The 25,828-nt window shown below is 39.4% G+C and overlaps 1 protein-coding gene across 5 annotated transcripts in view; it reads right to left on the bottom strand.

Annotated features, from left to right (window-relative positions):
• Positions 1–25,828, bottom strand: part of RBMS3 (RNA binding motif single stranded interacting protein 3) — a 704,594-nt gene that overhangs the window by 632,200 nt on the left and 46,566 nt on the right. The gene's annotated exons all lie outside the window — the stretch shown is intronic.

Here is a 25,828-nt window from a genome sequence, read left to right as displayed (position 1 = left end):
CTGATGTCCCTTCCTTTTGCCAGGCTGAATCCAAATACCAGATTTATGTATGGGATCCCTGTTCATGTGAAGAAATACACACATGTCATGATTTAGGGTTGGTGCTCCCCAGTTTAGTGTTCCCACTGAGTCTCCAAACCGTTTGCTGCTTTCTCCCTCAGCAGGATGGACAGAAGAACTGGAGGCACAAAAGTCGAAGATCACAGGTTGAGATAAGAACAATTTACTGGAAACAACAGTGAGATAAGAAGACAAACAGTTGCAGCAAGACTACTAATGACAGAGGGTGAAAGAAAGAAGCCAAATACCCAACTCCTCCCTCTGCCATGCTACAGTGACCCAGAAGAGGGCCCTTCCCCCATCCCCAGCAATGACATGAGGTGATACAGAATAATCTCCAGGTCCTAGCCTTGCCCCCTCCTGGATACTGCAAAAATCAACACTGTCCTGGCTGGAACCAGGACAACACCCCAAAGAGGCAGTCCAAAACAATCCGTACCCTCATCATACATCTAGAGCAAGCAACTGGGCAACACCATGAAGAAGGATGTGACACTGACACTGTCCTTCCTGTGAACTCATGAGAACAGTGAGAAGCAGAGAGAGATTTCCCTGCTGAGCTGCAGGGATGGCAGGGGAAACACTAAGGGTACATTTCCTCTCTCACACAAACACAACTCCTGTTTGGTTCAGGATTTGGAACAGTAGCGAAAAATAAAAGCAGGGATGAATTTTCAACTACAGCAGCCTCAAAGTTAAGGAAAGTCTTTTTACATGCAGGGCACTGAGATTTGAATGAACTCAGACTGAGACAGCAAGTGGTTTTGTTTTTCCTACTGAAAAAAAATTTCTCAATTGCTCCTGATCATTATGTATTTATATGGAAAATAACCCCCGTTCTCCTTCCAGTGAGTTAAAAAGATAATGGTCATTTCTGCCTCTTGGTGAACTATATATAGGGAAGAATTTTCCCAGAGGTATAGTGGATGCCTCATCCCTGGAAACATTCAAGGTCAGGTTGGGCAGGACTCTGAGCAACCTGAAGTAATTGAAGATGTCCCTGGTCATTGCAGGTGATTTGGATGAGTTGACCTTGAAGGGTCCCTTCCAACCCAAACTATTCTATGATTCTGTGAAGGACCTGGTTGTACCAGCCTGTGTCAGGGGGAAGTCAGCAAACCTACAGTGTGGTAGCCAACAAGAGGTTTAGGAGTACATGGCTTAAATATAAAGTAAAAGCTAAGGAGCTGCCTCTTACCTGAATAAATGTGAGCCATTTAATCCCAGATCCTGTTTATCCAAGCAGAGGAGCTACCAGCATGCACTCCCACATCGCCAAGTCACTCTGCTTCCCATCAAAGGACCTGCAGCATCAGGCATGGCACCTGCACAGTCAGGGGGCTTTCCTTCACTGAAGGCTTTCCACTGTCTCAGTATGAAAATGTTTGGTCAGACAAAAGCAGCCCTGTCCACTTACACTAGAGTGAACAACAGCATGGGGATTCTCAGGGACAAAATACTCTGTAAGTAACTTCAGACACCTTCAAGCTATGGCAGTGGCTTGAAGACTCACTCCTTATTTGACTATTTGTGAGATATGTGACACACAGTGGGATTAATCTATTCCATAGCTTGATATCCACCATATTGACCTAGTCATTCTCAATTCCCTTTTTAGTCTATGGCTCTTTTTAGTTTAGGTATCTTTAGAAGACAGTCAATTTCAACTGGTTTGGATATCTTACTTAAGAGGTGAAAGTCACATCCTCCCTCTTGACAGAAGAATGGGTCCAGATGACCAGGAAGCAGCAGACATCTGATGCATGCACACTGATGTACCATCAGAGGCTGAATCTGGTTTCTTTAATGTCACTGTGTCCTGTGGAGCTAGCCCTAAAGATCACAATGACTCCTTTAGTCCTTAAAATCTATTAATCTTCTAATTAAAGCTAATTAAAATGAAATGCATTTTTACTTTTTTTTTTTAGACAACTTTCTCTTTCATCATTAAAACACTGACATTTTTTAAATGAGCTCCCCTAATAACAGAACATTAATACACTTGATTAGTATTCTTTTCTAATAGTTAAGACCTTGGCTTGTCCAATTACACATTTTTACACCATTAGAAAACAAAGTGAGAAGCTACATGTAACAGCACACTCTGGTTAGCACAAAGAACCCAGTGTAACCAAAAGCAACCAATTAAGTCGTTCTTCTGGGTATCAGAGATGAGGAAAAATACTTCACTGTAGTTTGTGAATTGTGTTTAAAGCACACACAACAATTTTGTAATAAATGTTTGGGATAAAGTTGAGTGATATAGAAGTGGGAGAACAACAGCAAGAAAGCAAGGGGGTGCATAAGTAGCTCATATCTCCTCTCAGGCTTCCATCTTTCTCTCTACAGCTCTTATGAAAAGCTTACAGCAGCAGAAGACAACAGGAGATGTGTCATTTAAACAGAGGTAGGCCATTAATATATTGTTTAGAGTAATTGAAATGCATTGCACAGGATTAGTTGCCTGACAATCATCCCAATTAAGCAGGCGTGTCATTGATCAGCATAGCAATTAAGAGGATTCTAGGGTATCAGCAATTTATTCTTAGCAGTCTCAATACTAATTGCTTTCAAGCACAGAACCAGGTTCAACATTTTTTAAAAGAGAAATGAGAGAGTCATTGGAAAATTTCTTGTTCTTTTCCCATGAACAACCTATAGGCTAAACTAGATTAGGAGAATTCACAATACTGCAGCGTTCGAACATAGTAACAAATTATTCCATCATTATCTACTGCTAACAACAGGAAATGACATGATCAAATGGAGCAACACTTGCTGTTTATTTTAACCTGGATTTTGCAATGTCCCTGTAAGTCAACAAACAATTCAAACTCCAAAGGCAACACACAGTAAGGCAAAGGCTCTGTGGCAGCAGAGCAGACAGACGGTGCTTTCCTGCAGGCTGAGAATGCAGAAATGCAGCCCTGCAAACCACCGAACTTTTGGCATCCATTGAAGTCCAGTTTCAAACTGGTGTGACTCCCCAGACTAGCACTCCCCAGTTGGTGTCCTTGTGCTCAACCGATTAACACTAGGTCTACCCTCCGTGCAAATTCGTTTGACACCAGTTTGTGTTTTACAAGTGTGTTGGGGTGTCTGGTGGTGTCTGCTGTGTCAGCCGCACTCAGGAGATTCTCTGTGCAAGCAGGTGAGACTGAAAGAACAAGGCATTGTACTCCAGGCAGATCAGAGGCTCTCAGGAACCAGGTTGCCACGAGCATGAGTAGGATAGAAAAAAACAGATAATTACACAGGCAGAGTGAGGCACTGCTGGGCCACAGGAACAGCAAGGAGTCAGGCTTGGTCATAACCTCAGCTTTGACACAAATCAGAAACCAATAAACTTCATTAAAGTTCCAATGAGAAACCTTGTGTGTGCTGCAGAACATTATTCTATGTTTTCAGGCTTTTTTTTCTTTTTTTGTTCATACAGTTTTTATTCATGTGCATCAGTGAGGAAATAAATAATGGATATCTAAATTGGAATATTTACATTTTTGCTTTTCTTATTGTTTTCTTTCAACACCAAAACTACTGTGAACTGAGTGAAGAAATTAACATACATAACACCTCTAAAAACACACTGATTATATTTGAATGCTTATGAACAGCAGCATCTATGAATATTATTTTGATGTATTAAAATCAGGACTTTATGAAAACTCAAATGTTTGGTACTATAGAAATAGATACCTGATTTAAAAATATTTATTTTGCAGAAAGCATAATGTTCACTGTTAATCATAGCATACAATGATTACATCTATATAAATACGCTATTTTACAAGCTACACTTTACCTAAGGTTCATTTTACTTTAAGCAAAATAATTTCCCTCACCAGGATAAGCAGCTCCTAAGGGGAGATAACAGCAAAGCAGACCAGCACACTGGAGACAGTGAGAGGAGGAGGGAACCTTCTTCTCAGTGTTTGGAAAATCACAGAATCATTAAGTTTGGAACAGACCTCTGAGATCAACTAGACCAAGTGTCCATCCAGTCATTTTTTTAACAGCTCCAGGGATGGCGACTGTCTACCACCTCCCAGAGCACATCATGCCATTGTTTAACAACTCTTCCCTGAAGAAGAGTTCATTCCTCCTGATGTCTACCTGAATCTCCCCTGGTACAACTTGAGGCTATGTACTCTCATCCTGAAAATTCCAGATCTCTGTCCAGTTCATTTTAAAACTTCCAAAGCCTAATGCAGAAAGTATGGACTACATTTCAGCCTGGAGAAGAGAATGCTCCAAGGGAGACCTTAGAGCACCTTCCAGTACTTACAGGAGGTCTACAAGAGATCTGGAGAGGGACTTTTTACAAGGACATGTAGCAGTAAGACAAGCAGTGATGGCTTTAAACAGAGCATAAACTTAGACTAGAAAGCAATTGTTCACTATGAGGGTGAGACAATGAAAGAGAATACCTAGAAATGCACTGAAACCATGCCTAGAGAAGTTGTGGATGCTCCATCCCTGGAAGCGTTCAAGATCAGGTTTGATGGGTTTTGAGCAACCTGGCTGAGCTGAAGATGTCCACAGCAAAGGGGTTTAAACCACATGATCTTTAAGGTACCTTCTTACCCAAATAATTCTATGATTTTGTGGTTTTTCTGGTACAAACAGGCCACCAAACCTGCACTCTACCTTTATGTCCATAACAAGATGTAGACATCTCCTTTTCTTTTCCTACCTGAATTTAACCTACTCAGACCTCTAGACTCGGGCATGGCTAATAGTCTCATTTTAGAAGTGTGAGATCCAGAATGACTCACTCACACAAACAGCCCAGACAGATCCCCAAATGGGATTTGGAATTTCAGACAGCCAAGTGTCTATTGCCCTAACACCTGAACATGCAAACCAGGAGTGTCTTTTAAGGAACATCTCTTCTTTTTTAATGAGCCTGGGACTTGCCACTCACAATTCTTCTTCAGGCCTTGTTTTGCAGTTTTGAACAAACAGTGCTGTCTTTCTCTCCCTGTAAAACTAATGTTGTCATCATTTTAAAAAGCTTTGATATCCTGGCCTGACAGATGCAGTTCCTATTTGTCCATTAAATACTATTTGGCATATTGGACCCTTGCACCAAGAGACAAGAAGAACACCCTATTCACATGTTCCTAGTCTAAAGAGTAATAACTGCAATTAAATTGTACATTGCTTTTTGCAGAGGTCAGTGAGGCTGCTATGGGTAATGGGACAGGGAGTGCAAAACTAGCAATTAAAATAGCCTCAGTCTCTCCTAAGAAAAGATGCAAAGGCATGCAGTAGATAGACACACTATGCATGCAAACATCTGTTGTAAATGCATATTTGGCAACTCAGCAGATAAACAAATGGGTCAGTGAGTTGAGAAAAATTGTTTCTTTTCAGGAGGGTAAAGCCTGCAGCAGCCTGCATTTTAAGTAAATCAGGCTCTTTCTACTTGCAACAGTGGAACTCTTGATTTGCACAGCTTCACGACTACATATTTATTTAGAAAAAGGGAGTGCAGCCCTTGTCCCCAAACCAGCTTTTTCCTATTAATTTCACTATGCTTGCTCTATGTGTAATGGAGCCATTTGAAATCCTTCCATCTTGTTTGCAACTTGAATCATGTCTCTATTTTTAGCAGACTTGGAACTACACTATGACTTTACCAAATGGAAAATGTAATCATGTCTGTGTTATGTATAACAAAGTGTGTGCTTGCCGTGAGCCAAATGAACTGCATCATCAGGATTTTGGATGGAGTCAGAATTTGGGGACAGTAACAACCCTAGGAACTAGCCCTGCCAGCAACTTTGCTTTCCTAACTTGCATTAGCTGGAGTTTTGTGACAGCTCCCCAGAGAAAGGCGCTGAGGCAGCACAGCAAGAAGACAGCGTCTCAGGAATGCAAGAAACCAAATTACTCCATTTGTCCGTATAGTGGAATGGGATTTGGTCTATTCAGTGGGAAAGGACATAGTAATCTTGGGGAAAAAAACCCCAAAACATTTCTTTAGGAAGAGCATGTATGCAACATGCTTATAACTGACTCTCAGTTTAACTAGTGTTGGCAGAGATTCAAGGGTGTGAAACACTCCTCCCAAACTCCACGGGGGCTGATTTATGCCACTGGGCAGCCTTTTCACATAATGAGTTTCCCTCCCAGAGGGTCACATTTACTACTTCTGTCCTGCTCCAGAGGCAAATCACATCTAGCTTCCAGGCTCTGCATTTAACAGGAACAAGAACAGCAAAGCTGACAGAGAAACTGAAGAAACATATGGCAGCTCTGTGCATGTGGAAATGAGAGGTGTGACTGGGAGCATACTGCATGCTGTTGCTATTGGAGCCCCTCAGAAGACCTATATATGTGCAGGAGGGAGCAGGAGCCCTAAGCTGTTTGTTCATGCACTGGTTTTCAGAGATTCTTAAACTAGCACCTGCTAGATGTGTTCAAAGCATTCCAGACGAGAAAAACAGCCATTCTTTTTCAAATGTTTAAAACAATTAAATATATATTGTGCCTTTGCTGATGACAATAGAGACGCATAGTGTAAAAATAACTTCATGCATCTAATCTGGTTTTCCTATTACAGGAGTTTTATACCAGTGTAATGTCATTGATCCTACAGAAATTGCTACAGATTCACTGTAAGAGAATCCTGAGAGAGAAGAACCATCCGGTGAATGTCACTGTCTTAAGACTGGTCCATGATATTTTAAAATGCTGTAATAAATGCCCACAGAAGCCACAAAATCTCTTGCAAAAGGAATTCTGAATCATCCACATGTGGGACAATTGTTCCTCAGTAAAGTGGTCTTCCCTCAGTGGAGGAACTGTCAGCATACAATTATAGATCTCTGAAAATCATTAAATCTCCATGTTTACTGGAAATACATTAGTGAGAAAACAACATTCTATTTCTCCAAATGTCTTTTGAACATAATAGCTTTTTTTTCTTCTGAAAATGAAATTCCCAAATCTGCTAAGAAATTACCACAAAATGTCACAGTTCTGTAATTAATAATTCAAGTCTTTTCTATACCCCGACCCATAAAGAAATCAAAAATACAATTGTAATGTTGTTTGCCTGGCAATATGTATTCTACTTCACAGCAGCAGTTGTCAGAAAAGTACTTTTCGTGTTAAGAAAGACACTTTCGGCTTGGTTTATAAACAAATTTTTGCTAGTACAAATTACATAAATCAAGCTAACTACATGATTTACATCAATTGCATTATATCAAATTAACTGCTAAAATCGAGCAAAACCATTCTGTTCTCCTAAAAAAATTGCTAAATGAAGAAAAGCAATTCACATCAGGCAGTTTGTAGGCATTTCCTAGTTGTTTGCAAAGTTATGCTCCCACTTTTAGAAAGGCTGCAAAAATATTTGGCATAACATCACTCCACCATACGGTAACTTTGTTCTGTATCAATTATAATCTTGCCTTAGCACTTTGCTCTTCAGCAATTCTGATGCTCTGCAATTTAATTTTGTCTCTGCTTCCACGTGGGGGAATAAAGGAACAGAAGGAGCGGGTTGAGCCATGGACCCTACCACTTTCCCACTTTCTAAATAAAAACCAGTGCCAACAAGCACAGCTGTGGCAATGAAAGGACAGAATAAATTGTACAGGTAAAGGAGTATAACAAATGTGAGGAACCAGGGATCCATCAAAAACATGAGTGTCAAAACAACTTTCTCTAGAAAAGCAGATCCACTTCAAAAAAAAAGTTATTCATGTCTTTTGGTGCTGTCTGGGTTTGGGTGAGTAGCTGATGCTATGATGTGGGCCCTCCATCTCCAAACACTAGTCCAGTCACAGACAAACACATTGTAAAAAGCTGCCTGCAAGTGAAAACCTCCTCTCTTTGGAGACTGCATCAATTCACTTCTGAAGTTCCCAGCATAATTTTGTTGGATCTCACAAAGCACCATTACTAGGCAACCACTTTTTGGTGGGCTCCAACTTATTGCTTAAGACAAGTTTCTTTCTGCTCTATCCATCGTCTACCACTCCTTCCCTAGGGGTGTTGAAATCTGTCAACATTTCTTAAGACAGAGGCAAACAGTTTTATTTCTACATGACCCCGTGGCAACATGGTATTGCTTTCCTTCACTGCCTCTAAATGTCTCAGCATCCATTTGCTTCGCATTGAAACCAAATTGGTAATTGCCTGGAGTCTCGTCTATTGAAACGGATTTAAATTCTAATCCATGACTGTACTAGACTTTTTTTTTACAGTATTTGAGTTGCATTTTAAAGGCGTCTAAAGCCTTGGATACTCATTCTATGTACAACAGCAGCAATAAAAACAGTGTGGGAAAAGAGCAAGTCTTTAAAAAGTTTGCAGGCAGTGGAGAGACCTGGAGCCCTGAGTCCCCCAGTGCCCTCCAGCTCCCTACCAGCACAAGCCCTGGGCCTGGAGCATGGGCCAGCTCTTCAAGGGAAGGTGTGCAGGCCAGAGGGGTGCAGAGATCACTCAGCCACTTAGATCCTATAGGCTGCAGCCTGTGTGTAAGGGGGAAGCCACTGCTTCCTATTTTAGGAAGTCTTCTCTGCTTCAGAGTCCAGACAGTGCAAACAGGATCAGGAAAAGGGATGTGTGCACGCTATGCAAAGTGAAATGTGGGATGTTTCAAAGACAATCTCTCCTCAGTCTCTTTCTTTCCTCCTCTCTTTTTCTGTCATTTTACTCTTAGCCACCTCTCCCCACTTTCTGACAATCTCTCACCATCAGAAAAATATGTTTTAGAAACATATTTCATTTCTCCAGTCCTATAGTCAGATTTTCTGAATCTGTCTTGACTTCTAGAGAGTTCCATGTGCTGCTGCTTCTCTTTAAGACTGCTTACATTTTACAGATGGAATAAGACAATGGGAAATATTCTTTTACCATATATGATTAACCTGTGGCAATTCAAGCCTTTGAATTAGAAAGCTTTCTGAAAGAGTTGTGCCCCTATTTAACCCGCTCAATAAGAAAAAATTATACTTTGTACAACAGATTCTTATGAAAAAAGCTTTTCCTGCATGCAGGAATTTTCTCCATGTAGAAAGTTTATACCAGGCAGGAATGTTGCTGAATCTTGCCTTATGCTGGATGAGCTGTATTCCCGTTTTGAAAAGAGTATTCTTTTGTCAACTTAGCATTTACCTTACTACAAGGACAATATAAACCCCACAGAAGAAAACACTACCACTGGAATTCATCCAGAAAAAACAGAAATCCCACACCAGTTGAGTGGAAGGTTAAAGCCCTGATTGGTAAATGCTAAAGTATTCATCTTGCAGATTTTTGAGTTATCTGTGAAATTATTTAAAGCAGCTATCAGAAGGTGTCTTTGTGAAAAACAATATATAATATTACATCAGTGCCAGCAAAGAGGTACAGCTGTACAGTTTTACACTATTCCAAACAAATCTTGTCCATGCTTTGTGTGAGGTATTTCTCATTTGCACAGAAATATCACACAGAAGCTCTAATCAATGATGTGGACTCCACGGTACCAGTCATTAAATGGATAGAGGCAAAAAATTACTTCTTTCCTACAGAATGTGATGAAGGGACCCAAAGCAGAAGATTGACCCAAGGATAGAGAAGTGTTTTAAAAATCTGTCTAAACTCAATTACCATTCTTTCATTCACTTTACTATGTTTGCAATGCTTAAGCTCCTAAAGTTCAGAAATCATCTGATACACCTTTTTGCTTCACACAACATATCTGGTGTTTGATACACCTAATTACGTTCATATGATACTCCTAATTATGGCATAATTAGTTAAACTCTGGGTCTAGGAAAGTCTGAAAGCTATTCAGAGCAACATCACTTAAATCAAGCTATTCAGTATGAAACAGAGGTCATGTGGACAACCATAATTCTGAACATTTTGCAACTTTATCAAAACATTAGGAAACCAGGAACCATATCAAATTAAGAGAACAGATTGTTTTACAATGCAAACTCCTGGGCAGAAGGAATGAATTAAAAAAAATTAGTTTTGGTTGTAAAGCAATCATGGTATCATGTTATTAACCTATGGGGTTAACATTTATGGTCACCATTACACAATAGGAAATAGTTCCAGAATACTTAAAATCAGCATCCACATATGCTCTGATCGATTCATCAGTAAGTCTCAATCAACTAACCTCACTTGAATTATGTAAGACTGAGCTGCCCACACATAATGTTTACAAAAGACTGATAAATATTAAATTAGCAAAATAAAGGTCAGTTTTAGTTTTTAGTTTCCAAACTAGTTAACAGAGTGATCATCCCTTCCTTTTTGCCTTCTTTGAACAGTAGCTCAATAAAGATTCCATTTGTTTAAGAAAACAGAGTTAGTAACCACAGGTCATAATCAGGCCTTAAATGGATAAAAACAAGTAGCATAATTAGTAGTTGGGAAGCAGGACTGACCGAAGCAATTAAGAAATTAACCTCTATCACTTTTTGGAGCTCTAGGTCAATACATAAGACCGTGTGTCTAAGCCACCAAAACTGTGAGTTTTGCTTTTGTTAGACAAGTGAGAAACCTCTGGTGCACGGTGACAACTCTAAATGTCCCTTCTTGCTTAATAGAAGAGATTACCTCAGGCAAGGTAAGAATCTTGCAATGAAAAATCCCAGTATCCATCAGAATTTGTGTGTAGGACCCAGCGGTGCTAGGCAGTCTGCAAGCACACAGGGTGGATCACTTCTGCCCCAGAAGGGCTAGTATGAAATGCATCACCAGCTTTTGGTTAGGAGCAATTGGAGCTGGTTTATTATTTTAGCCAGGAAAAAGCCTGAAAAATTCTGTCTTGCTGTGTGTTTTATCTTCCATTGCGGAAAACTAAAACATTAGCAGCAAATAAACCTTGTACCAATTCAATTTGGAAATCACAAGTTCAGCAAAAACACAGAGACACAACAAATTATTGAAGTTACCAGATTTGAAAAGACCTTTATAGGAAGACAAGGTGAACTAGAGGTGTAAATAAGTTTTTAAAATTGAATGAGTTTTCTAAGAAAGCTTTAAAACAGACAACTTACAAGGGGAAGATATAGCAGAGATTTAGAATGTCATTTAACCATGGGAATTCAAACTAGGGAACAAGGCTGCTCACCTCTGGGACAAATCCTCCAGCTCCCCAGGAAATCTGCTGGAGTGCAAGGAACTGATAACTATTGCAGCAGCAGGTGGACCTGGGCCCCATGAAAGCCCTTCCCACAGCGGTGCTTACGACGATGCCAGAAGGCACTGAAGGCCTGTTCCATAAATCAACAGGGATGCAAAGGCACATGAGGAGCAGGACACACACACAAGCTCCCCAAAACAGGCCAAGCGCCACAGGCAGGAAGGAGAAATGTGTAACAGAGGCTGTGCATTATTATCTCTACTGCAAGGATGCTGGGATGATGAGGATGGCAAAGGCCATGGTATGTCCTCCTGATCCACAAACATGGCACAGGTAAAACAGGCAATACCACAGACCCATCACTTCTTCCCTTCCTTCCCATCTAGAAATTGTCCCAAAACACATGATATTTTGGTGGCAATACCAGAGAAAGTGACAGAAGTTATGAGCCTTTTGGCTCAAAGTCAAATTATAGAAAAAACTTTGCAAACTTTTAGAGCTCCTTCCACGACTGCCCTAATTTGTGTCTCTACTGCAAACAGTGAGTCAACAAAAAACCACCTAAAGAACTCAGAATTTGCAGTATCTGAGCCTTCCGTACTCATCTGTGCTGGCAGATTGATTTTTTTTTCCTCAATCTGGGCTTAAAAATGAAAAATAAAAAAAAAAGACATCAATTTATTTTTTCGAATACTAACAAAACCCAATGGGAGAATCAGGCAAGAAGAAAATTGCAGGCTTTTCAATCTCCTATTGTAGGGAAGTATGCTGGAAAGACATTCATAAAATGAAATGAATGTAAAGAGTACATCCAAGAGTGCAGATTAGTGAGGAACGCATGTGCTAGGATTTGCATAATTCCAGCTGGTTGGTGGAACATTTCATATTAACAATAATGCTAAAAATAACGTATTTTGAATATACTTGAATAGACTACGCTTAAGCACTGCTGTTTTCTTCACAGTCGATGGGTGCTTTACGACAATCAAAGGCAATGGCAGGCCAGGAACATTCACCCTCGAGTGAGGTGGTTACAGACAGCACTGCAAACAGCTACAGCTATTGCAGTGAAAAGCACCAACACATATAACCAAAATTCCTCCACCTACTCATCAGTAACCCTTTAGTGCCTGCAAGAATCCAGACATTAAGTTCTTGGCCAAGTGAAGTTCAGACTTGTGCGATAGTGGGTCTGAATCAAGCATTGCAAGGAAGAGAGACTCCTAGAACTCCATTGTCTCAAAAACTCACATCTTTCAAGAGTCTTTACTTCAGTGACTCTAAGCTTTGAACCGATAAAAAGATATTCTTTTATGTTTATAGGTTGCTCTCTCTAAGGCTCCTCTACCCCTGGCTCATAGTTTTATTTTGTGTCTTTTGATTTGGTGGGATTTTTTAAAGCCCATCTCCTTCAATGATATGTTTATGTAAGGATTTCATTTTTCCTTTAAAATAAAAATCCAGATACTCTTAGCCTTCATTGTTGAAAAGAGGAGTTTTGAAAACAAGCTTCTCCAAGCTGAAGATAAAAGATCAAAAACCAGAAGGCAAGTAAAAAGAATGTGCATTTTTTAAAGCCCCATTTTTTTCAGCCAACATCATGATGTTCTTGAAGTAAAACATGTTTTATAAAGGTTGAAACTGGAGGGGAAAAAAAACAAATAAAGAAAATGCCTTCCCCTGCAAGCATGAAAATACCTGCTTAACCACACATACCAGTATGCCAAATAAATTAATGGAATTATACACATGCATAAATGTGAACATGTATTAATATTCACAATATGTGATACAAAGTTTTATTCATTTTTGTTTCTATGTGTATTAAAAGTGGATATCAGCCTTGAGGATGTGATTGATCATGGCTCAGTCAACAGAGCATCCAAAACAAACCCTAAATCAAAAGTGTTACATGTAGACATACAGTAAGAAGATGAAAAAATAGCACATCAACCAAGCTCTGTAGTTACCGGATACCCAAACCAATAAATAAAATGTGGCATTTACCTGTGAATAGAAAACACCACTTATGTAAGGCTAAAGTTTGGGAGGGGAGGTGACAAAAAGAGGGAATTCTTGAACTGACAATCTCCTGAAAGATGAAGGCAGCAGCCTCCATTTAACTCAGAAAGAGTCAGTTCGTAAGTCTGACTTAGGAATGAACAGTAGATATCTGATTGACTCATTCATACCTCAGCTTTAATTTTTCAGTATGTCAGTAGCTTGATTTTCAGTCCCGGAGCACCTACAGCTCCACTGAAGTAGTAGGAGATGTGAGAATTCAGCCTCTTTGAAAATTCAGCTAAAGGCACTTGGAGTTATGAACAAAACGCAGGCTCAGTTGCATGCCTATTACTGTACCATCATTATGACTGCTCACAAATTAGGCACAGAGTCTCACACATGGTCTTAGTCATATGGGGGACAGTTTCAAAGGCGCATCATGAGATGATATGAAACCAACTCCCTATAAAAGCACATACCTTTGAAAAGCTCACCCTGGGCTTTGAACAGTTTTTCACAATGGTTCTCTTCGAGGATTTGGTGGTAATAGAAATAATTCCTTACATATCGCTGGGTAAAACCTCAAGATTATTGAAAAAAGGCTTACGGTTTGTGCAAGAGAAGGGAAAGTTTGCACATTGCTCCTGGGAAATCTGTGATGCAACAAGAGGAACAATGTAGGGCAAAGATCATGCAAGAGTGAAAAAAATATAGCTGCTATACTGCTACATGAGGAACATCTCATTTTAGTCCCCTAGTAAATCCCTTCTTTTTTTTACACTGAATTCATGCCACAAGGGCAAAAAAATAAGCTACCTTCCAGTTAAAGCCATTCACAAAATCAACACAGTTTTGAACCATCCCTTGTTTGCTTTCAACCCATTAAAGTTTAGAATTAACATAGCCTAGTTTATTGGTTTTTCATGCTCTTCAATATTTGTCTTTTTATACTAGACCCAAAACTAAACTTCAGAGGCCAAAACTGGGGCAGGGAAGAGGGAAGAAGGCAGGCCCCTTTCATTAATCTCAGGCAAGGGTTTCAGTCTCAGACTCACATAGGATTCACAGTATAACCACACAGTTAGCTTTTAAAATTACCCAAATGTATTCAAAATGTTTGCTTAGTTGAATGTGTTCGCTTTGATAGCATCGCTCCATGCCATAAGGGTATGGAAAGGAAATAAAATATGAATGATAGCACTAATAAATTTTCATTGTAAACCACAACCACACCTTTACGTGATCTTCTGATCTTTACTCTGAAAAATGCATTTAGGCAACAGGTAAAAAAAAAGTTCCTTGGAGTATATAATCCTCTGAAATGTTATGCAGGAATGGAAAAAGAGTGATTCATCAGATAAAATTGTAATTTCATGTGCAGTTCTGATGAAGCCAACAGGAATTTTGTTGATATTTGGGGGATTTTACTCTATCCAGGTACTGTTATTACGATTTAGATTTTTTTTCTCTGAAGACAATAAACTGCATGCAGCTAAGCACCTGATTCTGAAACAGGAGGATGAGCACAGGACAATAAGCCTTACAGCCCACACAGGATAACAAAGTGACACCATCCAGAGTCTGGGCAATATATTGGCCTAAATGACATTTATGACCTGTACCATAAACCTACTTTTCAGCCACATTTGTAGTTTCATGAGTCTCTCTTCCTCCGTTCCTTGGCTAATTATTTATAAGTATAGTTGAATTATTCAAATAATTTTCAACTTGATTTAAAATATGCCTGATCCCTAAGACAAAATTATGAAACAAGGTGTTGGATATCTGAGTATTTTGTGTCCAAATGAATTCCCCCCCTTGGATGAATGCTTGATGCCATGGTACATTTTGGTTACAAAAAGAACGGAAGATTCCTCCCCTTAAGCCCTATAAAGCTTGATTTACCACCTAATCTCATACTTAGGAGAAACCAAGAAGGTGAGCAGAGTGTAACAGTGATGGCCAACCTTTACCGAGTGAACTTAAAAAGGTAATTTGACATTCTGGAGACCAGATTTTCAATTTGAAAGCAGAATATAACCTGAGCTAAAGATATGTTGGAACACCATCAAAACATTATTTGTCTACAGAACATCTGCTAAGGGAGGTAACATTTTGGAAGTCACCACTACTTGATCATCTATGATCTAAGGGAAAAACGTGAAGACCCATTTGAAGAGTACATGGTGTTTGCAATAGTTTCATAGGCAACTGATGATGTTATGTATTATCTAGTCTTCAAAACGTTAGTTTTTCCTCGTTCCTTTCATTTTGCCAGTGTATGGTTTAAGCCAGAAGCTATTCAGGGAAGTCTTTTTTTTTTTTTTTTTCAACTTAGTTACAGGACTAGTCAGAAGTTTTATGTTTTCTGAGTTGAATGCAAAGGACAGATGCTTATATGTGCTAAGGGGCAGTTAATTTTCTCTTCATTCTCATACCAATACAGGAGTGAGGATAGCATTTTGCAGGCTTTGTACAAAGAAGAATACCAGGAGAAGAGTTGTAGTTATGCATTACAATTCAGTCATTGCAGCTGGATACAATCCATATGATTTGCTTACATCTTCACAAGATCTTCAAGGCATATCAGCTGCAATGCGTTATTCGCAATGTCAAATATTCTAGACAGGCCAGAAATAAATCTGTCTATGAGCTATTACTAAGAAATCATCCATCAGCAACACAAAAGTAATCTCTGCTGTATTCTAGTCAAAGTCCAATTGAGAGGGTCTAACACACTGGCTGAGATCAGTTGCTTCCTGAGCTTGGCATTTTGCCATTTTTTCAGTCATCCCAGAAAGAAACAAGGAATTACGCAGTGTGCTAGCTTGCCAAACCAATGACATAAAAAAAACCAAAAAAACTCTTAGGTCTGATTGGATTACTGTGTTTTCAAGGAAGTTGATAAATAAAAAGAAAAAATATTTTAGGTTATGTACGTAGACACTCTTCATAATCTCAGGCATATCAACTATCTTTTCCTCATGTTCTTCCTCTCTCATAAATCCTCTACAAAGTGCTGATATGAATCAAATTCTGAAGACTTGAAAGAGAGTGGCATAGAAAAATAATCTAATTTGATACATTGCCACTATGCCTGTATGGATGCAGAGCATAGGTATTGTCTTAAATGAGCATTTGTTTTCTGCAAGCCTGATGATAAGAGAAGGTTTTAAACCCACAAGCATTCATCCCTCTGTCTGAAGATCTGAAGATCTATGTGTAGGTCACTGATAGAAACAGCTAGGCTTGAAGGGGGAAGAGGGAAAGATATGCTAAATACTGATAATATTTTCAGTTTTTTCCTCCTCCCCAAATCATATCTTCCTCAACATGCCAGACAAATAGGACATCCATTACTGTTGTCCTGATTTCTGCGAACAATGAAGTTCAATACAGGTCTAAATCTGCTGCCACTGCAGTTGGTGACAACACCTCTTTAACAGGACTCATGTCAGCCACTGCTGCCAATGCAGCCTTACAGCACAGATCAGCCTGCCCTTAAAGAACTTTGAGTGGAACCCCAGCTCTGCCGAACACTTAGAGATGATCACAAAAGAGAAAGGAAAGCACAACTCTGGGTATTTTCTTCATCTTGGGATTTTTTTTTTCAACAAAAGCAAAACAGCCAGCCCATGAACTCCCTCTAGAACAGGGTGTACTCAACTCATATGCTTCAGTCTCGACAACAAACAGCCTGTGCTGCTGGGCTTAATTGCTGCCTGGCAGTTCCAACGCACATTCTCCAGCAGTTTTCAGATGCCTCAATAGCACGGCTCCCTGGAAAACCATCAGTATCCATTCCCTGTCCTGTATTTTTCCCACTTGTCCTGAAGACTTTTCTTCGCAGTTCATTCTGGGTCACAATTGTCAATCATCAAACATGCTGCCTTGACTACAATTCCACCCAGACCATACTGCAGGAAAGTAATATCTTTGGGATAGGATTCATCTCACCTAACTCACTTTATTTCAGAATTCAAGCATATATCCTTGGCTAGCCAGCTAATTCCCATCATAATCAGAATCTTCAGGCAGCAGAAGATTCATTTAATTCCAACACAGGCTTCTAAATTAAGTGCAATGAATTTACCTCTTTAACTCCTTGACTGCAGAAGGAACCCAGAGAATTAGCTCTGGCTAGTTGCTTCCTTTTTTAGACCTGGTTTAGCAGTGGTTACATGATCTAGCTCCATGCAACAGTGTCAGCTCCTGGTGGGGATTTGATTGGCACATATATTCTAAAAGATTTCAAATATCTTTTTAGTTGCTCTCTGTTTACCCAAAACACCATATGTTCGATAACTTCAAGCCAATCTCTAAGAAGTCTAGCTGAGGTGTTCAAATGTCTTAATCTGTTCCTCTTAGAAACTGGGAAAATGTATTTTATGAGATAATACAGCAGGGTCCATTTTTTCATGTGACAATCAACAATACTTTCTTTTATATTCTGTTTCAGACTTGCATAGGAAACAAAGTGCCTGTGTTTTTCAATCTATGATATTTTTCACTTTGATTTTTCATTGTGGTTCCAAATCTGCACACAATTTTTGCTTTTAAACCAGCTGAACACACATACACAACTATAACTGATTTTGGCATTCAACAGAACAAACAGTATTGGGGTTTGTATTATGAGAACCCATTTTAGCTACTTTTTCTTTTTTTTTTTTTTTACATAATAAAATGATTATGCAAGAAACTACGGTGTCATGCTAAATATTCCAGACATAAGGACAAATTAATGACTTAGTGGGTGAAACTCTGGAATGCTGACAACTGCAAGCTAGGCTCCTCTAATGTACTGGTAGCATGGTTAACAGCCTGCAACCAAAATGTCTTATAATCCTTATGTGAACCATCACTTTATGCCTTTAAACTTACACTGCTATAATACCATTAAATTCCTATTTTTTCCTTGCCAAAGCCTACTTTATTTTCTTGGGCAAATTCTACACTAATACAAAATGTTAGCCTGGAGTTGTTTGGAGAAACAGGTGTATATAGAAATGAAATGTATATTAAACTTTGTTGGTATTCACACAGGGTAAAACAGATTTACCTTGCAGGTTGAGATGCTGGAAGGGAGAAGTATCTGAAAGAGTAATTAAGAATAAAATACAGTAAAAAGCCATGCATCCCTTTTATCTTACACCCTATTTAACTTCTTGCGTTCCCTTCAGCTTCCCCCCAGTCAGATCTTCTCTCATATAACTTACATACTAAGTACTTTCATGCTCTGTGTAAAAATAGTGTCAGATTGTTCTAGTTTCTAGCAGGGCAATTACTGAGACACAGGTGTTGTGAAAAAATAAAGGAAGCCTTCTTTCTGAGCCTTGTCACAGAGAAAGATAAACCAGATGTAGTTTCCCCTGCTCAGCCCTTCTCTATTACTGTATATATATTGTGTATATATATATATATATACATATATTTTTTTTTTAATTTTTTTTTTTTTTTGGCTAAGGAAATTCCCAAATCCAGGAAAGTATAACCAAGTGGTATCTCCATAAGCTCCCTGAGACACCTCCCACTTGCTTGTGCTGGAGATACTGCCTGGACTTTCACACTGGGCCTGTTTCTGGCATTTCTTACATTTACTAATTCCCACCTGATAAAACAGACCCATCAGCCTACAAAGCCAGGCAGCTCTGGGGCCATCCCTGCTGGTTTAGAGACATAGTCTAAACCAATCCAAAGTCATTTTTCCTCCCTGCAGAAACCTATGCCAAGACCCTGTCATTTTGAAATCTCTACTATAACATTTCATGGCCATTCCAAAAGAGACCACTGCTTGCAGAATGCAGTTATAAAATACTACCCCATAAACTCTGAAAACTGTTCAGGGGACTATAAAGTCATCACATAAACTCTCACCAAAAACAAGGGCAGAGGGCGACAAGTAATAGAAATTCAAACTTCTTGAAGGAAGCATAGTAAATATGTTTTTATTTTACAGTAATTAACACCACCTCCTTGTTACCTTCACATCTTTTAAGCTGTCACACTAAATGATGCTCTTCATGAAAAGCAACTTTTAGCCATTTCTAAAAGACAGAAAAATTACTTCTGAGTAAGAAAGCTAAATTGTTTTTCTTAAAACACATATTCAAAAAGCCTTACAGGTGTGTCCTGACAAAATAACTGCATCAAAAACCTAGAGATTTTATTTTGGATTTATTCTTATAGGGTGATATTCTATTCTCACAAAAGCCAATGGAAATTATGACATCCACTTCAATGGTGACAGAATTTCACTCACTGAGTTAAATGACATTTATTAGATTTTCATGTTAAATGCAGAGGAAAATCCTGTTCAGGATTCCTGCTAATCCAGACTCAGAGTTTCTACACGACTAAAGCAAGAAAGTTGGTAACCTCAGATCTCTTCTAAACTGTACAGAAATGACCTAATTTCCCACATTCTTTTGAATACTAAATCTTTGAAGCCTGAGATGAGGGAGGAACCGCTATGTTGCACTTTGAGTTTCACTCAGTATTCTGACTGCAGTCTTTGTGAGTCTGCAAGGATTTACATTCATTGTCTCTCCAGAGTCACTTGCAAAATGATTTCTAAAAATTCTCCCTTTCAACTACTATTAGGCACTGTCTAATACAGGAACAAGGAATTCCTGGCCCAAGGGCCAGATACAATCTGCAACTTAATTTCATGCAGTCTGCAGCGAAATGACTTTGTGTGTGTGAGTATTTTTTATTGGCTGAAAAACCAAAGTGCTTATTGACATATGACTTGCCAAATGCCTCTGAGGGATCTAGAGGGTCCCTCTCAAGGAAAGGACCTCTACTCCAGGGCTAATAAACTGCAGCTCAACATTACAGCTACCAACCAAGCAACACAGAAGCATAATGTTGCAGAGTATTCCAGAGTACATAAATGCAGTATTCCAATGTGATTGCCACATAGGTTTGCCATGCTGGTGCAAAGGGCACCATTAGTGAGCATTAGTGAGGCTACTAAGTGCTGGCAGCTTCAAATCAGTAAACGGCAAAGAGGGAGAGAGAGGAGGAGAGAAGGAAGAAATTACTATACCTTGAGCTTCAGAGCACAGAGGAGGTTTGGGGACTGCCAGGAAAACAAACAAACAAGCATCTTTTTGCTTTCAAACATTTTTTTGAGCATTTGAAACAGAAAGCGAGGAAGAGATAGCATAATTTCTGCAAGGTTCCTTTTTAAGCAAACTGTACTTTTATATCAAGCAACATTAAAAGAGAATGCAATAGATTCCAAGGGAAAAAAGAGTTCAGAACTGAGGAAGTTGCTCACATCCTCCTGTTACTTGATCTGAACCATCTCATATCCATCTAGGTTATTGTTGTTTCCTCTGTCTGACACAGATAAATGACTGTTCATGCAGTAAGAGCCACTGCTATGCAACAGCTGTACTTTAATGGACATTTTAAAGCTCCTTGGGTTGGCAGATCCAGGGAAGAAAGAAGGAAGGGAAGGAAGGGAAGGAAGGAAGGGATGATAAGGTGGAGAGGCAAATGAGAGAGAGGTGAATGTAATGGGTTTACATTGTCACCTTCCATAAATCTTGATTGTGTCTTCAACAAGATCTAGAAAAATCACAATTTCACTCCAGGACAGGGATGTTCATTACCAAGGTTCAAACTGTATGAAAAATTGCTGTGGGAGAATCATTCACAATTGATTTATGGTTAAACTGAGAGAAGTGGAACTGCCATGGCCAACCCACTGTCTTCAAAATATCTTCCAATCTTGCATCAACACTAAAAGCTTTGCAGGAAGCTGTTTCTATCATTTGTGTACCCAAACACAAGGCATTAGCCCAGCACATCCCATTAATCATTCCAGCCACCTAGAAATGAAAGCTGTAATAAAATAGAGAAAGGGAAAAAATTAATAATTTAGTACTTGGTCTCTATCTGGAAAAAGATACCATTCTAAAATAAACACTTCTCTCTTTATAAGCCTGAGAGAGTCCTTAACAATATTTATATTACAAAATCTAACCAATTTATTCATCTTTCTTTAAGAAAAAAAAAGATAAATCTGTCAGAGGGAAGACTCAGGCTTCAGAATATTTGTTCATCTTATTGTTAAAAAATACGTAATTTCTCAAGAGCTTCAAGGCAAGCTAAACAAGGGCATGGTTTCCTATAACAGATCACTTTGGAGATCAGCTGTTAAATGTTTCCATATGCTTCAAATCAATACAAAGGGCACATGGATATTTAGATTAATTTCTATGCTCCAAGAAGTGCAAAAATATCTAAGGCCATGCATTCTATGCTCACCAGCAAGTTCATCATCAACAGACACATTACTTAGGGGCTGCATCATGCCTTCAGAAAAATTTAACCAGTACGCTGCTGTGGCACAACAAGTGTGTTGACCCTGAGCAGCAGCACAGTGAAAGAAAAGTGAAAGGAAGTTAAAAATTATGATTCTGCTTCAAGGAACAATCTCTCAACACAAACTGAGAGATTTTTTTCTGACACTGGGGAAAGAACTACGACCTACTGTGAAAGAGCCATCTGTGTACAGCCCTGAAAGAAGGAAGTCAGGAAAGCCACTAGAAAATCACACCATGTTATTCTTGCTTACATCTATTGAGCAATCCCCTATCACACTTCACTATAAATTCATTTGTGCCTGCACACAGCCAGACACACACATTTGTTTCATGTACACCTGAGTAAGTGGCTTTAGGCCACTGTTTTTTTTTTCCAAAGTATGCCAACTAGACTACTGTACTATTGCACAGTAGCTGAATTACACTGTATCAACACAAGCACTAGACATCTCTATCAAAGGCTTTTTTTTTTTAATGAGTACAGTACACTGTATTATTAACTTCTCTTATAGAATGTAAACAGGATTTCAGAAGAGGAACTAATCACAAAAAATTCAAATAACAGTTTGAAAACTGGAGCGTGAAGAAACTAAGTAACAAACCCTTTGACAAGGCACATTTGTTGGGAGTTATGCTTCTTTAGGACTACAGCTGTCACCTATCCTTTAGCCCTCTTAAAATCTTAAAGTTGAGGTCATGACATCAAGACTGAACTGTTAATATCACCTCCCAAATTAGTCATAATTACTATCTTTTTGAACCACTGTGGGGTTTCATCCTGAACCCCTGTGGGCCTATGCTACGGGATGAGAAGAGACTGAGTTCCTGACCTCTCACCTTCACTAAGGATAATCAGTATCCTCCATACTTGTATTATTTCTCCTCTTCTCTATCTCCTAAGGCTATATTTTTGGTCCTTCTGGCAGGAGCCTTCTCAGGCTCTTGAATGTTCTTGCCACCCTTTTTCTAATCCCACTATTTCAGTCACATCCTTTTTGAGCTTGGGAGGCCAAAACTCTGCACTGTGTTCTAGCTGAGACCACAGGCACAGCTTTATACAAAAGGCTGTACAATATCCTCTCAGTTACTCAACTTCTTAGCAGTCTTCAGTGATGTGCAACCTAATATCACAGTTGGGTTTTGGCTGCTGTAATTTGATCAAGTGTCCCCACTGATCTCTCACACCCATCTCTTCTGGATCTGTCAGGACTGACTGTTCACACTCAGTTGTTCTTTATTCACCACTGATCTTCATCCACCACTGTTCTGCCCACTTGGTGGAAAACTTTAGAATTAATACTCCTTGATCCTCCTGAACAGACTGTGTAAGTATTTGCACACAGATTTTGCAACATGATGGCTCCAGCTCTCTCTCAATAAATATGTAAACAACAGAAATCTTTCTTAATTGGCAGATGCCCAAAGCCCAACTTTGGTCTCTTTCTACCCCAACAGATTAGTCTAACCCTCTGCTTTTCCTCTCCTCTCCAGCTTTCAGTCTGATAACAGTATTTTGTCTGTTACTGCACAACATTGGAGTTTTTGTAGGTTTTTTTGTCAAGAGCTCTATCACTCAACAGCATTTTGTTCCCAATTGCTCATTACTTTTCTAATACATTCTCCATGCTAGAAGACCACTGAAACACTGGCTCTTATGGCAAAAAAAAAAAATCCAAAAAACCAACCAAACAAAAACAAACAAACAAAAAAAAGGCAAAAAACAAAAACACACCACCCAAAAAAATGGTGGACTACATCATGCCTCTCTAGTACTTTACCATTGTTTTTTAAATGAGGATTTCAAGTTGGTTGCCAAGTCCAGATGTAAAGTGTTGCTTAAATATATCACTGAATTAACTAACTACGCCTGTAGTTCACAGCTGAAGCTCTGTTTCCAATATAATTTATAGGAGACACAAGGCTCAAATCAATATGAAACCCAGCCACAAATCAAAGTCCTCTGGCACATGGGACCAATTGTTCTAGCAGAGGTTTGCTGCTGGAGCATTCAGCAGTTAGTGCTTGAATCCCAGCCCTTGGCCACTCCATTTCTGCTCATAGTGTTTTGCTATCTTCAGTATTGCACTGCTCTCCTTTGCAGATTTGCCAGGTACCCACGCAGATTCATGGGTATTTCTGTACAACTTCTAGAAACCAGAACATGCCCAGTTATTCTAGAAGCCTGTCAAGGGTTCTTCTTGCCTCAAGGTCCTCCATCATTTGAATTCTGAGCTCCAAAGACTCATATGCCATGCAGGAATTCAAGACTTTGATATGGGACGCAAATAAGCAATCCAGGAAGGACAGGAGAAATGAGTAGGACACAGTGTCTTCCACTATCTCTGCTGCACCAAGGAAGCAGCTCTGGCAAGGATGTATCTTTAATCCTTCTTCTCCAAGAAAAGGTCAACTAGATGCTGTGTACCTTTGAGGATGAGTGCTAGGAAAGAACAAGGCAGAAGGATTCCACTGACTCAAGGAAACTAAGAAAGAAAACCTAGTGTGTATGATGTGGTCCAATTTCAATTTCATCATCTTAGATGGAGAGACAGAGACTAATATGACAGCAGGGTTAGTGTAGATAATATCCATAATAAAAAATGCAATAAAATTACAAGGATGCACTGGTGTTATTACACTTTAGAAACTAAATTCCAGCACTGAAAAACTCAAAGGCATAGACATATTCTGAAATCTTCCAGACAGCCCTCACAATGACAGCATTGCTTCCTCAGGACTCAGTCCTGCCTTGCCTGAAATTAGTCTGTCTTCTTTTCAGTTTCAGCACTGCAAGACTAAACCTTGGCATCTTTGCTACATGTAAGCATCCACAGGTCAGTGGAGAAACGGCAGCTGCTCTCCCTTGGATCCCTGTCCCACACTTCTTTGTTCACGAGTCTGCAACATTATCAATGTCTCATTATTGAATCAAAAGCCATCAGAGTGTCTGAAACGCAGCCCAAAAGTGGGCACTCCTTGTCTATTTGCCCCCCAAGTCAACAGCATACAGGGCAAAAAGAAAACAACAAAACCCCCTATGTGTGTGCTTCCCGTGCTCCATGACAGCTGCATTTCATCATGTCATCCACCCCAGGATCACTGTCTCTGGGTTGGGAATATAGCTCTGTTCCCAGCATGCTCCCCATCTGCCTGTCAGTTTAGTGCTGTGGGTGCTGAGTAACCCTCCTTCTTCCTTACATCAGCATCTTTAAGGCTTTAATATTCTGTTTGATCTCTTTGAGGCTGTGGGAGGAGTAAGCAATTTTCTGTCTGGCTTATTAGCTAGGTAGGAAATACTCCCCAATAAACACATTCCATAGCATTGCCTTTAGACCTCTTATCCATGACATTGTTCTGCCCTTTTTTTGGTTTCTTATAAGACATTTTTGTTTAACTTTATGCATTCAGGCAAGTAGATATAATGCAAATAACCTGAGAGCCAATGTTATTTATAACTTTACTGCACATAACACCCTCATTCTCCCCACCACCCTTTCACTTTATAAAAATAAACAAGAGTAAACAGGCGCTCCAGAAAAAGAAACCCAGACATCCAGTATTAAAACTGAACAGCAAAGAGCTTAGCAGCAGCAAATATAACCTCACCTCCTTGTGAATAATGCTTTGCTATTTAGTCTGGTTACAGATGCCCTATGCTGCTACAGATGCCCTATACTATGCTGTGATATCAGCTTTTTTCTACAATCTTTGCCACAAGTCTGGAGGATTATGTAACTGGAGGCCAAAGAATCCATTTGGAGAATTGAAAAACAGCAAGTATGTTTAAATATTAGGACTTTAAAAAATTGTACAAATCAGAATGAAAATGCTGAAGTATAGACAGTGTAGTGTGAAAAAAATGGGAACGAAAAGGGAAAGGGAAGGGGAAGGGGAAGGGTCTAGCTGAACAACTTTAGAGGAACAGCTTTTCCCAGCTTTCTGCCCAGATATTGTGAGCAGCGTTTCACATCAGTTGCCTGCAGTTTCTTTCAAGGTACAAATAAAGGGGTAAGTGTCACTTAAAACAGAAACATCTATTACTCAAGCCTCCTGCTCATCACAGATGAGGCATATCCCTGGTTTACAACATGGGCTTCATCTCTGTGGAGGCTTCAGAGTACTTGGCCAAAATTCCCAACAAGCCTGCCATCAAGCTGAGAAGTGAAAGGGCACTCAAATGCTTATTTTGTGTTGTCTCATGAAGAAAATCTTTAGAAGAATGTTACAGGGAAGCTTTTAGAGAAAATAAAAATATTTATTTCTTTCCTCTTCTGAGGATTTCTGAATTCACACTGACATTTGACTGAGCAGCTACTTAGCA

Source organism: Passer domesticus, chromosome 1, assembly GCF_036417665.1.
Source record: "Passer domesticus isolate bPasDom1 chromosome 1, bPasDom1.hap1, whole genome shotgun sequence".
Classification (NCBI taxonomy): Eukaryota; Metazoa; Chordata; class Aves; order Passeriformes; family Passeridae; genus Passer; species Passer domesticus.
Note: the sequence above shows the minus strand (reverse complement) of the source record. Positions and strands in the feature narration are given on the sequence as shown.